Source organism: Mauremys mutica, chromosome 9, assembly GCF_020497125.1.
Source record: "Mauremys mutica isolate MM-2020 ecotype Southern chromosome 9, ASM2049712v1, whole genome shotgun sequence".
In the NCBI taxonomy this organism is placed as follows: domain Eukaryota; kingdom Metazoa; phylum Chordata; order Testudines; family Geoemydidae; genus Mauremys; species Mauremys mutica.
In genome coordinates this window covers 103,807,356-103,825,456 of record NC_059080.1, presented here as the reverse complement: position 1 = coordinate 103,825,456, position 18,101 = coordinate 103,807,356, and the positions used below count along the sequence as shown (strand labels likewise).

Genomic DNA, 18,101 nt, shown 5'->3' with positions numbered 1-18,101 from the left:
AGGGCTGCACCGTGGCACCGCAGAGATCTTCTTCTCGCCCACTGGGGAGGCGGCAGAATCAGCATGTAGGTGGCGATCTGAGTCCTTGGGATAAGCTTCACCTGACAGCCACCTTGAGCATGTCAAGTGTCCCCCTCTAGCACCTGGTCCACAAAGTGGGTAAGGGCCTACTACTGCCGCCAGCTAATCTGGGCGCTCCTTCGTGGTGGGAGGCCTGTGGTTTTGGTGCTGAGGGTCACAGTCTCATGGTGGGGGAAGTGCTCTGTTGACTGAGGCATCTACCCAACCATTAGCCTGCAGGCACAGGCTTACCCTCGGCTCCTCCCTGCACTGCACTCCCAGGTGGTTTGGTCACCAGGAAACGATTGTTTTTACTTATGGGCGGCAGGAGCCTGCACTGGCGCCTTTCCTGTGTGGCTCTGGCCTGGACCAGGGCCTTTGTTACCTCTTGGTTTAGACTCTTGCCTGGGACAAAGCCACCTGGTCCAGAATGCAGCTGCTCTGGGGTGATGAAACCCCCTCCCCAGTGTGCTGGCTGCCAGGTGACTGCCCGGGATCTCAACAGCCTGCTGCATACAGGCACCAGGTTCTCCTGTGGAGTCACTGCCCCCATCTCCAACTCCTTGGGCGGCTGGCGTGCCACATCCCAAGGGGGAGCTGGTGGGAAGTGGGGCTTAGGGGCTCTCACCAGCAGATCTGCCCCCTCGTGAATTCCCTTCCTGGTCGCAGGCAGGGCGAGCTCCAAGTCACAGTGTTTCTAGTCTCTTCCTGTTGAGTGAATGATGTAATCCAGGGTTCCTAGCTGGCTGGTTGGTTAAACATTGTGGGCAGCAGAGGGTATTGGTCATGGTCCTTGAAATGTTAATTGATCCAATTTAAGGCTTTAAAATGCACCCAGATAGTGTGGAGCTGGGCACCCGCTTAGGCTGGTTACGCTGAGAACATACATTGGCACAGCTGTATCTCTCAGAGGTGTGAAAAATCCAACCCACCCCCCAAGAGTGTAGCTCTGCTGACCTCGCCCCCAGCATAGACAGCCTGAAGCTGATGGAAGAATCTCTCGGGGAGGTGGATTAACTACAGCAACGGGACGTCATACCAAAGCTCCACAGCGGTGCAGCTGCAGCTCTGTAACCGGGCCGCTGTGGTGCTTCAAGTGTAGACATGGTACCCTAGGCACGAAGGGCATGTCGCACGGGAGCCAGGCTGCACCATATCAAGACCTCACCGATGTATATTCCTGTTCATAGCTCTGTCTGCATGAGAACGATTCTCTGTGGTTCTTTCTGGCTCGTGAACTGAGAAGCGACTTCGTCTGGACCCTCTCGGACTGACCCTGATTTCTCAGGGAAGTTGAACTGCTTTCTTTGTAATCACTCAAACCCCTCCCCCCTTTCTCTGTGTGTGTGCAAGAGAGAGACAAGTAGCATCGCCCCCTCACCCAGATTTATTACGGTGATTTTTATTAAGGTGCCCAGATTTATTAAGGAACTCTCCTTCCCACATCTGCCCATCACTGCCCTTCCCCACTTCCCCCACCCCCATGCTCCTTCTGCAGTTCCAGAGGCTTCTCCCCCCCCCCGCCCAGTCCCAGGGTGGCTGCTGCAGGGCTGGAGTGGGGAGCAGAGGGTCTCTCCCCACTGCTTGCTGGAGGGACACCCTGAGCAGCTGGGCCATTTCTGCAACATCCAGAGGGAATGGCCTAGGCCCTAGTCACAGTTGCCTACAGGGCTCCAAGGTCTTTGGTAGTGGCAAGGCCTGTGGCCGAGGTGCTGTGCACCCCCCTGCAGCACACAGGGCCCCAGGGTGCCTCACATGAAAGCACAGGAAGGGATTCCCACCTGGGGGCCCACAAAGGTGTCCTGTGAAAATACACCTGGACTTTCCTCCACCCCTGCTCGCTCCAGGCCCATGGGAGCGCACCAGCCAGGCAGCAGCACACATGCAGCTAGAGCAGGGGTAGGCAACCTATGGCACGCGTGCCGAAGGCGGCACACAAGCTGATTTTCAGTGGCACTCACACTGCCTGGGTCCTGGCCACCGGTCTGGGGGGGGCTCTGCATTTTAATATAATTTTAAATGAAGTTTCTTAAACATTTTAAAAACCTTATTTACTTTACATACAACAATAGTTTAGTTATGTATTATAGACTTATAGAAAGAGACCTTCTAAAACGTTAAAATGTCTGACTGGCACGTGAAACCTTAAATGAGAGTGAAGAAATGAAGACTCGGCACAGCACTTCTGAAAGGTTGCCAATCCCTGAGCTAGAGCCTTGGCCCATCCTTCGGTTAGAACACACCTGGCCTGTGCAGAGCTGCAGGAATCCACCCAACAGCTGCAGGCCTGGAACCTGCTTAAGGAGGCAAAAGGAATTAGTCATTTCTTGTGCTAATAAGGGCGGGGCAGGAGGGCTGTGGAGGATCCCCTGGCCTGGTTTCACCTTATAAATGGGGACTTTGCCAGGGTGAGGAGACATCAAAGCTGCCTGTTCTGCTTTGTCACAGCTGTGTCTGGGTGGGAGGGACCATTTGTTGGTGGGGGCCTGGGAAGAGAGCAGGAGACTCAAACAAACTCACCATGACTGGCCATGATCCTACCTGTTCCTGAGCTGGGATTTCAGAGCAAGTCTGGTGATATGCTGAAAACCGCTGCACCTGGCACCAAGCGAGCAGGTGAGAGGCTCAGCCTTTCTGGAGACAAGTGACATTTCCAGCATTTGTTGCTGTGGAGAAAGGTGGGAAAGGGTGACCCACGTGTGGCCGAAAGGCTCAGACCCCAGGACAAGAGCCAGGATTTTTACTTATTTAGTTCATGATTTTTAAGCTGATGTCTTGACTGGGGGTAGCCTGATGCCTGATATTTGAGCAGGGGGAGGCCATGCTGCCCTCTGCACCAGACACCTCCAGGAGGCGTCTGCTGGCTATGGGTGAGCCAGGTACCCCCTCAGCCTGCTCTCTCCTAGCGGGACTGTTGCGAGGCGAGCTGCCAGCAGTGTGGGGAGGCTGTGCTGGTGAACGGCTGCCTCGCTCTGGAGATGAAAGGTGCTATCAACATGCAGAAAGCATTGGTGGGTCCCCGTGGGGTGAACAGCACCTCCCTGAAGCGGCAGACAAGGCCTGGGGAGCTCTGGAGGGAAGGCAGTTCCTGCAAGTCTCCTTAGAAAACTCCTGCAGAAGCGCTTCAGAGGTGTTAACCAATTAACACCTGGAGTTATCGTGGATAGTTCTCTGAAGATGTCCACGCAGTGTGCAGAGGTGGTCAAAAAAGCAAACAGGATGTTAGGAATCATTAAAAAGGTGATAGAGAATAAGACTGAGAATATATTATTGCCCTTGTATAAATCCATGGTACGCCCACATCTCGAATACTGTGTACAGATGTGGTCTCCTCACCTCAAAAAAGAGATTCTAGCACTAGAAAAGGTTCAGAAAAGAGCAACTAAAATGATTAGGGGTTTAGAGAGGGTCCCATATGAGGAAAGATTAAAGAGGCTAGGACTCCTCAGTTTGGAAAAGAGAAGACTAAGGGGAGACATGATAGAGGTATATAAAATCATGAGTGATGTTGAGAAAGTGGATAAGGAAAAGTTATTTACTTATTCCCATAATACAAGAACTAGGGGTCACCAAATGAAATTAATAGGCAGCAGGTTTAAAATAAATAAAAGGAAGTTCTTCTTCACGCAGCGCACAGTCAACTTGTGGAACTCCTTACCTGAGGAGGTGGTGAAGGCTAGGACTATAACAATGTTTAAAAGGGGACGGGATAAATTCATGGTGGCTAAGTCCATAAATGGCTATTAGCCAGGATGGGTAAGAATGGTGTCCCTAGCCTCTGTTCGTCAGAGGATGGAGATGGATGGCAGGAGAGAGATCACTTGATCATTGCCTGTTAGGTTCACTCCCTCTGGGACACCTGGCATTGGCCACTGTCGGTAGACAGATACTGGGCTAGATGGACCTTTGGTCTGACCCAGTACGGCCTTTCTTATGTTCTTATGTTCTTATGTAATCCTCACAGCTTGCCTGGGGCTTGAGGCACAGAGAGGATAGGTGCCTTGCTCCAGATCACCGAGCGAATGGGTGTCAAAGCTGGAAAGAGAACCCAAGAGTCCAGACTTCTGCATCCCTGCTGTAACCCCTCGATTGCAGGGTGTCTGTAAACCAGCCACCAGAAAATCTCTGGATGCTTGTGTAGCCAGGCCCCGTACCACAGTCCTGATGAGCCGCTCACTGGCCCTGCTGCGGAGTCGCCTACAGCCCAGGGGCACCAAGATACAGGGTGGATAATTACTCCTGCATCGTGCTGACACAGGAGGCCATTTGCTCCAAACAGGGCATACAGGAAGAGCTCCGGGAAGCCGGGCTTGGGGAATAAGGTCAGAGCTCCCAGTGGGTGGGTGTGGGGAGTTTGGATGCTCTGGGCCTGGATCCAGGAAGGGGCTCATGTGGTGCAAAGCCCAGCATCGGTGGCCCGGAGCTTTTAGGTGCCTAGATAACCACAGGAACAGACAGCAATCCGCCCCGCAGAGCTGGGCTCCCCAGCGGGGCAGAGACACAGGCCTTTAGGATGGGCTTGGCTGCTGGGAGCCCCTTAAGCTAGCCATGGGAGTTGCTGACCAGAGGTGGGGGGTGCTAAGCCCTGCCTCTTCTGCAGAGTTTGGCACCCACATCTGGGGAGGCGCCTGGCTCTGAGCTGTGAATGGGAACCTGCCCCAGGGACAGGCAGCGCAGCCGTTTCTTGTGGGCGTGAGGCAGGCACAGAATGCCGGGAGGAGAGGGAGGAGGTGCTGGTTCTGGTGCCCACGGGCCAGCTTTTAGCCCAGTGGTTGGGATGTGGGAGACCCCTGTTCAAATCCTGTCTTCCCCTCAGGCAGAGTTGGGAATCAGACCCGGGGCTCTCCCAGCCCAGGCTAGTGCTCTAACCCTGGGGCTACGGCGAGCGCCAGCAGCACCTCCTCCTGCTTGGCCCCAGTCCAACAGCAGCCTCTGAGGTCAAGGCAGGGGGAGGGGGGAGAGAGAAGGACTTGGACACAATCAGCTACTTGATGCTGCAGCTACTGCATCAAGTGTCTGCATTGTATTCAGAGGGGTGATCTCAGGCCTGCTGTGCTGCTTGTCTTCTCGCAGTGAGTCCACTGGACTGGGGAGTCGTCTCCCCAGGGATGTGAGGGGATTCTGCTGCATAAGTCACTGAAAACCAGACTGGACCGAGACCTGGAGAGAACCTGGGGAAAGGGATAGATGTGGGCAAGACTAGTGCAGGACTACGGTGATCCTGCAGTTTCCACCCCCTCTCCTTCTTTAACCAGGGCCTTGAGTCAAAACTGGCAGAATTTCAGCCCAGAGGATGCTGTAACTCCAGTTAGTTGTAGGATGGGCCTTCGTGTCACTTTGCAATAGCAGTTTAATTATTACTGCCCAGGAAAGACAGGTCTCTTTTTGCCCAGTGATTCTGTCTTCCTTTCTATGAACACCACAGAGTCACTGACTGGCACCACGCTGGAAATGCCACCAGAGGAGTGGACCGAGTTCATGTGACTGCTGTGCTTTGAAAGGATTCTTTCCCGTTTTTACTCCCATCCAAATCCCTTAGGAGTTATTTCTCTCCCTGCCCGATTCCCTTTCAAGCACTCAGGAGGGGCTTCTCTCAGTGAGCCCTAGAGAAAAATCTGTTTCTGTGAAATCTGCTGGTTGAGATGAACCTGCCTGTATGAGTCTAACGGAGAATTCGTTTCTGTCACAACCCTTCCAGCCTCAGGTTCCATAGCTATAGACATATATGCTCAATTCTGGGGGGCAGCCAAGCTGAAACTCTGTCCTCCTGATACCTCCTCAAGTGGCCCTTAGGGATCATTTTGATTTAGTCCTGGGACCCAATTATATCCTATACCCCACTTCATTTATTGGGGCCAGGATGGGATAGACCAGTGGCTCAGCCTCAACCTTTCCAGACGACTGTATCCCTTTCAGGAGTCTGATTTGTCTTGTGTACCACTAAGTTTCCCCTGACTTAAACTACTTGCTTATAAAATCAGACATGAAAATACAAGTGTCACAGATTTTTCCATTTGGGATTGTAGTGTATTTGTCTTTCAAATGGTCTATATCAGGGGTTGGCAACCTTTCAGAAGTGCGGTGCTGAGTCTTCATTTAATCACTCTGATTTAAGGTTTCGCGTGCCAGTCATACATTTTAACGTTTTTAGACGGTCTCTTTCTATAAGTCTATAATATATCACTAAACTATTGTTATATGTAAAGTAAATAAGGTTTTAAAAATGTTTAAGAAACTTCATTTAAAACTAAATTAAAATGCAGAGCCCCCCCAGACCAGTGGCTAGGACCCAGGCAGTGTGAGTGCCACTGAAAATCAGCTCATGTGCTGCCTTCAGCACCCATGCCATAGGTTGTCTACCCCTGGTCTATATCTCTTTGTTCCTCTTCCAGAAAGCCATACAAGAGATTTGCTGAGGTCCTTAGCTCAGGGCCCAACATGAGGAGTGCTGGGGTACATGTTGTCCTCTCATTGACTGCTGTGTATGCTTACAATAGGCCTCAAATCTTTCTTGTTTCATGCTTTCAAATCTCCTTCAGTCACTTTTGGATAGCAGCAGGGTGTGGTGAACTGAACCAGTATGTGTGGCTTGGTGGCAGTGCTTTAAAAAGACTATTCTCTCCAGATACACAGCAGCAAATCAATCTGTGGCACTGATCCCAATAAATGGGTGTAAGGTTGTGCTCTAGTGAATTAAAATTCTATAAGATTAATAGTGCAATGTCAGGGGAAAATGAGCCCTCCTCCTCTACTTCCTCCATTAGCAGCTATGGAGGAAAACCAGCTTGAGAGCATTGCTTGCAATCTCCTGCCAGGACAGAATCGAGTTACTTCCTCTGTCAAGGATCAGCTGTTAAACTGATACCTCTCTGGATCATGGCCATGAGGCTAAACATCTACACTGTGAGGGGGCAGGGATAGCTCAGGGGTTTGAGCCCTGGCCTGCTAAATCCAGGGTTGTGAGTTTGATCTTTGAGGGCCCCCATTTGGGGATTAGCCATGCTCTGAGCAGGGGGTTGGACTAGCCACCTCCTGAGGTCTCTTCCAACCCTGCTATTCTATCCACAGTAGACTTTGGACAGGGGGTGGTAGCAATTTTCTCCCTGGCTGCACAATTCCCCCTGCCAGACTATTTATCACCTTTACTGGTAGCAAGAGATGGAGCTGGATGACTTTGTTTGCAGGCTGGCAAATGGCACAATGTTTGTAAAGTTCACTGTGTTATCCTTTGCACTGGCCTCAGAGGTGTATCTCCAGCATTAGATACTGCACTTATTCAGCACACATTTGTTTCAGCAAGCACATGAAGGGGTGTGTGTGTGTGTGTGTGTGTTAGAGTTGTGGGATGCCAGCTGAATCGATAGGTACAATCATTTTCATTTCAAACCATCTCAAACTGCCGATATGCACCAGGCTCCAATGTTTTGTTAGAGCTACTGCAAGAAACACTTCCTAGGAGCAGTGTCTGACCTGGGAAAGGTTCAGAAAGGGGAATCTTATCCCTGTAGGGTGGGGGAGTGTGTTCTGAGGAAAATTCCATCCGGGACAAAATGTAGGAACTGCATCCCCCCGGTATCATCTAGTGCAGCAGTCCCCAGACTGTGGGTCGGGACCCCAAGTGGGTTGTGACCCCATTTTAATGGGGTTGCCAGGGCTGACCTAGACTTGCTGGGGCCCCAGTCCAAGCCCCGACATTCGGCGGCAGGCGCCAGGCTCAGGTTACAGGACCCCTGGCTGGGACTAAAGCCCTTGTCTGGGGCACCGGGGCTTGGGCTTTGCCCCCCACCCCCGGGGGGGCAGGGCTCAGGGGAGCTCAGGCTTCAGTCCCCCCTCCTTTTTGTCAGAAGCGGGGGGTCACGTTGCAGTGAAGTTTGAGAACCGCTGGTCTAGTGTATTCCAAAGGCAACCACCGGGCTCTCAGAAGCACTGTTATAAAGCCATCCCTGGTGGGGCTGGTGATGGGTTGCCACTAGCTATGGAGGGGGATGAACTCTGTTAGCGGCAGGTAAGCCCACTTCTCCACCCTGCTGTCCCCTTTCAGCTTGACTACTGCATAGGAAAATAGAGCAGACAACGGTTTACTCAGGCTCAGCCTCTATTTGTGCCAAGTGAGGGCGTGTTTTCAGGAGGTTGCTTCAGCAACAAAAGCCAGTTTAATGCCATTCAGTGAAATGAAACCACCACCCTGCATTGTGTGGGTCCTGCATGTCCTGGGCTCGTGAGCTTGGTGGTGAGTAGCGAGTGTGTGCAAAGTGCAACAGGCCAAACACTGGGCTTACAATGGGATTGCCTGGGCTGAACGTCAGCACAGGAGCTGGCTCAGTGGGTTTGTGTGGCTCTAACTCCAAAAGAAAAATAAATCCCCTTAGTGAAGAGATGCCTGGGCACTCCCTGTCGGGGTGGAGGTGACATTCGTACACCACCAGCGGCTTCCTGGATAATTAATAATCGGTGCGATTGCCACAGCTGTGGTGCCTGGCAGACAGTAACTAGGAAACAACAGCCGGTCAGGTAGCTACGGGTACGTCTACACTGCATCTGGGAATGAGCCGCCTAGCCCAGGGCCACAGGTTCGTGTGAGTCGGGCTTGTGCTAGGTGCTAAAAATAGCTGGGGGAGCTTGGGCTGGAGCTTGGGCTCTCGGCCTTAGGTAGAGTGACCAGATGTCCTGATTTTATAGGAACAGTCCTGATTTTTGGGTATTTTTGTTATGTAGGCTCCTATCACCCCTCCACCCCTCCCGATTTTTCATGTCTGCTGTCTGGTTGCCCTAGGGGAGGGGGTGAGCTTGAGCCTGAGCGATGTCTAGACAGCGTTTCAGTGCTAGCTCAAGCCCTACTCACGTGTGTGGGCCCGGGCTGGAAGCTCTCTCCCACGCGCAGTGTAGACCAGCCTGGGGAAACGAGAACCGGGGGTAACTCCACCCCGCGGGAGATACCAGCAGAGCCAGAGCTGGAACTCAAGAAGTCATGAATCTCAGGCCCCTGCTCAAACCACTGACCAGCCCTTTGTACGCTACATAGACAGTTCAGTTTTCTAGGGAAGTGGTGCCTGAGGGTGACGGAGACCACATTAGAGTGTGTTTCACGGCACGGCTGGGGGCAGGAAGACTGGAAGGGGAGGCTGGGGATCAGAGTGCAGCCACGTGGGGGCTGTCCATGTCCAGCAGTAAGTGAAAGGTCCTGGATCTAGAAGGCTGCGTGGGTGACACCAGTCCTAAAGGCCATTTAACTACGGTACAAAAATGATGAGGTAGCGTATATACACAAGGAAACAGTGTCCAAGAGCCGTGTGTGGGGGATTACTGGAATGGATGGAAATAGAGAGAGGCACAGTGGCACTACAGTAGCAGGCTGAGTGGGTAGGTAGATGCTTAATAATGGCCCTGTCCTAGGTTGTTTGTATAAAAACTATCCAGGATTACACAACCAGCTTCGGTCAGCTGAACAAAACCTCTTAAGTGCAGTAGCTATAATCCTTCTTGCTTTGTTCCTTCCCTACTGTTAAAACCACAGCACGTATTTACTGCGGGGGGTGTAAGAATCGTTTCCATGACCAGTGTCGATAGGGATGGCTTTTGATCTAAGAACTGTGTGAAACGTTGGGGATCCAGCATTTTTCTGTTGAAAGCACTTGGAAAAGCATCTTGAGCAAATTTCCTCTGAGAGTGAAAGCACTTCTGGGAGCTGGCACTGCACTGCATTTTAAAATGTGCAAATTGGGACAGACTATGGGGCAAAAGCCAGGCTCGCTTAGGATGTTTGCTGCCTGAGCTGTCACTAGGCCCACTTTTTTCAATCCTCTGGAAACTTTTCTATGATAAATGGGGCCCAAGCCCTTTTAAGCTAATCAATAATGTTGCAGGAAATATCTCCACTGCTGCAAATGAAAGGTCAGGTTCCATCCCCATTGCTCATGTGGTACCCATTGGTACTGACCATTGTAAGGGTGGCAGAATGTAGCCCATAATAAGGTGCTTCGCTGCTTGAGTGTGGGTGGCTGCATCAGTCCCTAAAAGCCAGGCAACTCCCAGACATCAGGGAATGGGGCAATGTTATCCCTGACAGGCCTAATGCTCAACAGTCTGCCAGTGCTGCCCTCTCACTTGCTCTGGCCCCGTGAATCTTCAAAAAAAGAACAAGAGCCCTTGTGGCACCTTAGGGTACGTCTATACTTACCTGCCGGGTCAACGCGTAGTGTTCAACTTCTCGGAGTTCGAACTATCGCGTCTAATCTAGACGCGATAGTTCAAACTCCGAACGCGCTCCCGTCGACTCCGGAACTCCACCTCGAGTCGACGGGGGAGCCGTGGACTTCGATCCCGCGGCGTCTGGACGGGTGAGTACTTCGAACTAAGGTAGTTCGAGTTGCGTACCTTAGTTCGACCCCCACCCTCCCTTAGTGTAGACCAGGCCTTAGAGACTAACAAATTTATTTGAGCATAAGCTTTCGTGTGGCAGGATGTGCTCACATACAAAGTTTGAAAGTAACAAGCGTATTTTGTTTTATCTAATTTACGAGTATTTGAGTGTTTACTTGGTATAAAACTTGACAACTTGTTACTGATCTCCTTGGGTGCCGATTAAGTTATGATCTGAAGTGTAAGGCCTGGACCCTATTACAGATTTTTTTTAAGGCCAAATTATTTGGTTATTATTCATATTGCAGCACCTCCTAGGCCCTAGCCCCATTGAGTGAGGCACTGAACACATACGAAAGAGGTGGTCTCTGCCCTCAGAGTTTACAATCTAAGTATGAGACTGAGACACACCAAGGTACAATCCAGACCAGTTGGGGCTGTTGCCCCTGTCCTGCAGTGTTGGGTGCCTTACAATGCCTTGCTGAATTACCTCCCATCTGGGCCGCTCACAAACAGCCTTCCAGCAGGCACGTCACACCCTGAGTGTCTGTGTGTAACTGCAGCTTGCCAGCCACACACGGGTTATACTCTGGCGCTCACCACCCTTGGTTATACTGCAGCATGACCCCAACACATCCCAGGTCTTAGATTTTCCCCCCAGAAATGTATGTCCTGTACTGCCCAGTCCTCTCCTGGAAAATACAAGTTATATTAAATCTGTTATTTCTTTAATACAAAAATATGCACAAAACTTGTCACTCCAAATGGAGTTTCCCAGATACTTCAATTTAAATACACCAGATTAGATAAACCATAAAACAAGTTTATTAACTACAGAGATTTTACAAGAGTACAAGTAATGAGGCATAAAAGTCAGAAATAAAGATAAGACGTTTATTAACACATCTTAAAACTGTATTACATTCAAGCAACATTTCTCATCAGATGCTTTCAGCAGTCTGACTCATCAAACCCTGTAGGTGAGGACCCTTTCTCCAATACTTGCTTCCTTGGGTGCTTCAGGCACAGTGAATGTAATGGGCAAGGGGGGGGGGGCTTGGGGTGTTTGTCCCTCTGTTTATAGTTTCAGTCCCTCTCCTGAAAAACATTGTCTCCTGGTGTCCAGCTGGGAAAGAATCTATATGGAAGAATGTTACCTGTTGCTTTTTCCCCCTCACCTATTTGAGCTTTCTTTGTTTCCCTTTCTGCTTTATGACATTGTTTACTGCTTAAATACAAATTAAGCAGAGTGCACTTTTTTGTTTGTTTGTTGTTTTGTTTAGGACAGACCTGTTTGCCAACCTCAGGTTGGGCAGGGCTCTGGGATTTGGGACATGTGTTAACACCATGCAATGGAATCTTATAACTTCACATACAATGTTGCCACACATGCTTTACCAGGACAATAATGATCAGCAAATTAAGAGTTTTCAAATGACACCTTACAAGGCATACTCTGTACAAAGATTATTACAATAGTGTGTGAATACAGAGGTACATTCTGTCAGACGAGACAAGAAGTAGATACAGGTAGACGGGGGACCACAATAACAATGAAACATTGTCAGCATAAGTAGTGTTCACAGCACACCAGCAGCCTGACCATTGTGTTATGACGTTTGTCTTTTACCTGGTGAATGCACTATGTCATGTGTGGGGAAGCTGGAGTTGGTATATAGTCTATGAATTACCATAGGGGAGAGAGTACATATCCAGGAGGAATAATTTTTATTATTCTGTAGGATGGACTGGCCAATTCACAAGTAAGAGAATGCTACATTTAAAGGAGCTTGTGAAGTGTATGGTGACAGACAGCAACAAGGTTAGGACTGGTCTGTGTAGGGAAAGAGCCAAAAAGAACTTCCTGCATGGAAAGCATATTTAGGAATAATACCAAATTTAAGTAAAGAGACTTGAATCAATTCAGATTATTTATGGACCAGATGCAGATGGGAAGGTGTGTGAATCTAGGATCATAATATCCAAGGGAAGCCCATGAACTCTGCAACTGGCCATTGGATTTGGTGAAACAAGGCTACTATAGTTACTTTTATGTCACTCCCACATATGTGTGGGTTGAAATGTAAAGCAAGGTCTCTAGGAAATTATGGCTGTTCACACCCAGTATAATATTTTCAAAGGTGATGACTATAATGAATTTTGTGTTCTATGGTTCATTTTCTTATGTTGACGAGTCCCATGCTGAGCAGCTGAAATATGGACTGAATCATACAGCTGAGCTACAAGGTTAGTTTTCCTCTTATTGTTGCCACTGGCTTTCTTCCTTGTTCCTGCTATACTGAGCTGATCAAATATCTTATACTTTAAAAGAAGTCATGGGATAATAGGGAAGGTCCTCTCATGGATCAGTAACTGGTTAAAAGATAGGAAACAAACCACAGAAATAAATGGTCAGTTTTCAGAGTGGAGAGAGGTAATAGTGGTGTCCCCCAGGGATCTGTATTGGGACCAGTGCGGTTCAACATATTCTTAAATGATCTGGAAAAAGGGGTAAACAATGAGATGCCAAAATTTGCAGATGTTACAAAATTACTCAGGATAGTTAAGTGCAAAGGAGACTGCAAGGAGTTACAAAGGAATCTCACAAAACTGGGTGACTAGGCAACAAAATGGCAGATGAAATTCAATGTTAATGAATGCAAAGTAATGCACATTGGAAAACAATCCCAACTATACATACAAAATGATGGAATCTAAATTAGCTGTTACCACTCAAGAAAGATCTTGGCGTCATTGTGGGTAGTTCTCTGAAAACAACTACTCAGTGTGCAGTGTGACGGATCCAAACCAGTGTGGTACAGGAATCTGGTAGAGGGGGAATATACTGGTCACTGGATGAGTAGTTTTCTGTTCCCTGAGTGACCAGAGCAGGGGCTGCACTAGAGTAATCAGGAACCTACTAGAACCAATTAAGGCAGACAGGCTGATTAGAACCCCTGCAGCCAATCAAGGCAGGCTAATCAGGGCACCTGGGTTTAAATAGGAGCTCACTCCAGTCCAGGGGGAGGGGTGTGTGCATGTGTGCTGCTGGAGGACTAAGGAGTACAAGCATTATCAGACACCAGGAGGAAGGTCCTGTGGTGAGGATAAAGGTGTTTGGAGGAGGCCATGGGGAAGTAGCCCAGGGAGGTGTAGCTGTCATGCAGCTGTTACAGGAGGTACTATAGACAGCTGCAGTCCACAGGGCCCTGGGCTGGAACCTGGAGTAGAGGGTGGGCCCGGGTTCCCCCCAAACCTCCCAACTCCTGATCAGACACAGGAGAAGTTGACCCAGACTGTGGGGAAGATCACTGAGGTGAGCAAATCTGCCAATAAGCACAGGACCCACCAAGGTAGAAGAGGAACTTTGTCACAGCAGTGACAGACAAAAAGCTAACAGAATGTTAGGAACTATTAGGAAAGGGATAGCCAAAATGTAAATATCAAAATGCCACCATATAAATCCATGGTACACCCACACCTTGAACACTGCATGCAGTTCTGGTCACCCCATCTCCAGAAAGAGATATTAGAATTGGAAAAGGTACAGAGAAGGGCAACAAAAATGGTTAAAGATATGGAACAGCTTCTATATGAGGAGAGAAAAGAGTTGACTAACGGGGGGGTATGATTGAGGTCTATAAAATCATGAATGGTGTTGAGAAAATGAATAAGGAAGTGTTGTTTACCCCTTTGCATAACACAAGAACTAGCAGCAAAGAGTCCTGTGGCACCTTATAGACTAACAGACGTATTGGAGCATGACCTTTTGTGGGTGAATACCCACTTTGTCAGCATGCATGCTGACAAAGTGGGTATTCACCCACGAAAGCTCATGCTCCAATACGTCTGTTAGACTATAAGGTGCCACAGGACTCTTTGCTGCTTTTACAGATCCAGATTAACACGGCTACCCCTCTGATACTTGACAAGAACTAGGGTCACCCAATGAAATTAATAGCCATCAGGTTTAAAATAAACAAAAGGAAGTACTTCTTCACACAATGCATAACCTGCAGAACTTGTTGCCACGGGATGTTGTGAAAGCCAAAAGTATAACTGGGTTCAAAAGAGAATTAGATAAGTTCATGGAGGATACGTCCATCAATGGCTCTTAGACAATTTGGTACGGGATGCCTCATGCTCTGGATGTCTCTAGCCTGTTTGCCAGAAGCTGGGAATGGGTGACAGGAGATGGATCACTCAATAATTGCCCTGTTCTGTTTATTCCCTCGGAAGCACCTGGCATTGACACTGGTGGAAGACAGGATACTGGGCTAGATGGACCATTGGTCTGACCCAGTATGTCCATTGTTATGTTCTTACGTAAAAGACTTCAAGAAAACAATTTGATTAATTTCAACTCATCATAATTAAGTTTTCTAACATGCCCCTTTCTTAGAAAATTACTAATACATTGCAAGAGAGCATCTCTACCCCCTCTCTTCTGAAGAGCTGGAAAGAGGCCAAGCAGCAACTTAAAGAGAAGGGTGGAGGGAACATGTCATTTGCACTTGGCTGCAAGTTAAATTTTGAATGAATAAATGTATGCATGGTAATGGAATTTGTGAAGCAATAAATGAATTCAAATTTGCCAGAGGATAGAAAAATAATAGTATAAAGGAAATCTTCTGATGTGGGTAAGATATGTATTAGAACTTGCTATGGATAGAAAAATATGAAGACCAATTAGCTTTTTATTTGTAAAAGACTAAAAGAATTTCAATGAACGATGTCTAAAAGTAATTCTCTTCACTACTATCTTCACCAACAGGAAATGGTTGGAGAGAACTTCATTTTAACATCAATGATAACTTTATAAATAGTTATTTTTACGGACCACTCAATCTCTGCTGAGACCGTTATGATCATCAAGCCCATGACTTCTTTTCAAGCTATAGTCTATCTTTTAGAAAGAGATGCAGTCTTGATTTAAAGACTTCAAGTGATGGAGAATCCACTACAATCTTGGGTAAGTTGTACCAATGGTTAATAGCCTTCAGTTAAAAACTTGTACCTTATATCCAATCTGAATTTATCTAGCTTCAGCTTCCAGCCATTTGATCTTATGCTTTTTTCTGCTAAAGAGTGTTCTACTACAGTAGATGCTTGTTTGCAGCAATACGTTGTAAGAGCAACTGCCACTTACAAGCAATGTTTCCCCAGGAACACTTTCCATACTGTGAATTGTCGATGCTCCTCATAACAGCAATAGAGCAAAAGGCCATGGATATGTTGCTACTAATGAGCACCTCAGTGTAGGTACTGGTAGATCATGATCAAGTCCCCTCTTAACTGTCTTAACCCGTTTTTGTGTCATCTCCAAATTTTACCAGAAATGACTTCATACTTTCTTCCAAATCATTGATAAAGATATTGAATAGCACTGGGCCAAGAACAGATCCCTCTGAGACGCCACCCCCACTGGAAGCCAACGTCCCATTTACAATTATTTTTTGAGATCCATCAGTTACCCAATTTTTCATCCATTTAATATGGGTTGCATTGATGAATCCCAAATACAGACAGGCTTAACTTACTAAGGACTTCAAAAAGGATCTGTGCCTAGGAAAACCTTGTGTACACTATACCTGCATTTCTGTAACTAGTTTGACATTCTTATCTGAATCTGTTGCAACAAACACAACTGAGTGTTATTCACAGTGCAGCTTTTCCCCAAGACAGCTGTCAGGGGTCCACTCACCACGGTTATAAATCAACATCTATCAAGCTGTTCCTATCAGGCTAAAGTGGTTACACAGGCCCAGGTAGCAGATCCTCTCTACACTGCAAAATAATTTGTGTCAAGCTGGTTACAGGAAGACAACTATGTATTGTCCTAGGCGCTAACAGGGGAGAAACACTTTTTTTTATTCAGTGTTAACCAGCTTGGGGGTGGACACAAAGCCATATTTATAGTTAAGACTTTAATTTTGCAACCAGTTATTATAGGCTTAACAGGGTAGTGCAGAGTCAGTTATGGGAAGTACAGTGCATGCTTTGGTTAGAATATATACTTGTGTATTTAACAACTTAAAATATGTATGCTTCCATCTGGCTTTCCTTCGCTGTATTCATTTATTCACTATTGACAACGTTCTTGGTGCTGGGCAAGACCCATGATACAGATGCCTCCTGGTTAAGGCTGCGTGTCTGTCATGGAAGTCATAGATTCCGTGACTTCTGCAGTGGCCGGTGCTGGTTCGAGGGCCAGCAGGGAGGGGGCTCAGGGCTGGAATAAGGGTGCGGGGCAGTGCTTACCTTGGGGGAGGGAGGGGGGGTAGAGGGGAAGGAGCTCCTCAGCTCCCACTGGCATATCCCTGCAGCTCCACGGCGGGGCCAGGGGGCTCTGTGTGCCACCCGCCCCTGCAGGTGCCACCCCCACAGCTCCAACTGGCTGCAGTTCCCGGCCAATGGGAACTGTGGAGCCAGCCCTTGTGGCGAGAGCAGCACAGAGCCCCCCTGGCCACCCCATCCCCAGGAGCTGCAGGGACATGCCAGCCACAGCTGGGTAGGGAGCCTGCCAGCCCCACTAACCCTCTCCCTCAGCACCAGTGGGGGTCCCAGGCCACTGTACCCCAGCACCTGCGGCACCCCGGACTGCCCCCTTCAGAGCACCCGCAGCTCCAGTTTTAGTTAGAGGTATATAGTAAAAGTCATGGACAGGTCACAGGCTGTGAATTTCTGTTTACTGCCCATGACCTGTCCATGACTTTTACTAAAAATACCCGTCACTAAAACATAGCCTTACTCATGGTGCATACAAGCTAATAATAAGCAGACAAGATGCATTAAGATATTTAGTTAGGAAGATAACAGGAAAAATGCTTTTACAGTTCATAGCAGTGACTCATCTCTGTAGGTCACAGTGGAAGAAGTGAGTCCTTAGGAGGGAACTGAATGAGGAGAGGATAGCAATTGGCCTGGAGTTGGGGCATTCCATGAAGAGGAGCAGCAGGCAAGAAGATCCAGAGATGCTGAGGGTAAAGCAGCTGAATGGGGGCACTTTTTTTGGTCTGTATTTCTATCTTTATAAAATAACACAAACATACCAGGCATATCTTACAGTTTGTGGGTGCTGAATGCATGGACTTTAAACTCTCTCTGAATTATGATGAATGGAAGGCCTAGTGATCTGCATTTGGGACAGTCGTTTCTCCTATGCTTAGCTGTGGGACTTGGATTTCTCACACAATCTTGATGTTGGACACAGCCCTTTCACGGTTTCTATTGGACCAATTTTGCACATGGGTACCCCTGCTGAGCCACTACAAATGGCTAACTCCCACCCTTGTGAAAATGGCGATCTCATCTTAATACGGAGATTTTCCATGAACAACTTCCTCTCCCTTTCACAATCACATGCTGTGTCAACTGCAACAGTTACTCATACGGAAGAACAAAATTAGGAAGGTATTTAGTGTACTTTTAGCTTCTATCAATGGAATTTAGCAGCTGGAAACAAGGAGGGAGTCAGCACCACCGGACCTGTCAGCTTTCTGCAGCCCACCAGCTACAGCCTTGAGGACCAGAGTCTGGGAAATCGTTTTAACTCATCTAACCTACAACTACTGTGCTCTCTGTATCCGACAGAGGCCCCCCTCTGACAAAGACAGAAGAAAGCTGTCTTTCACCCACCCGTTGTATAACTTGGCATGCCAATAACTACCAGTGAATTGGCT

The 18,101-nt window shown here is 48.2% G+C and overlaps 1 long non-coding RNA gene across 1 annotated transcript; it reads left to right on the top strand.

Annotated features, from left to right (window-relative positions):
• Positions 1-2,513: 2,513 nt before the first annotated feature.
• On the top strand, positions 2,514-18,052 carry LOC123377996. The gene is made up of 4 exons (XR_006582417.1): positions 2,514-2,676; positions 12,615-12,666; positions 15,194-15,391; positions 17,282-18,052. It is a non-coding gene; the product is annotated as an uncharacterized LOC123377996 (long non-coding RNA).
• Positions 18,053-18,101: the final 49 nt, after the last annotated feature.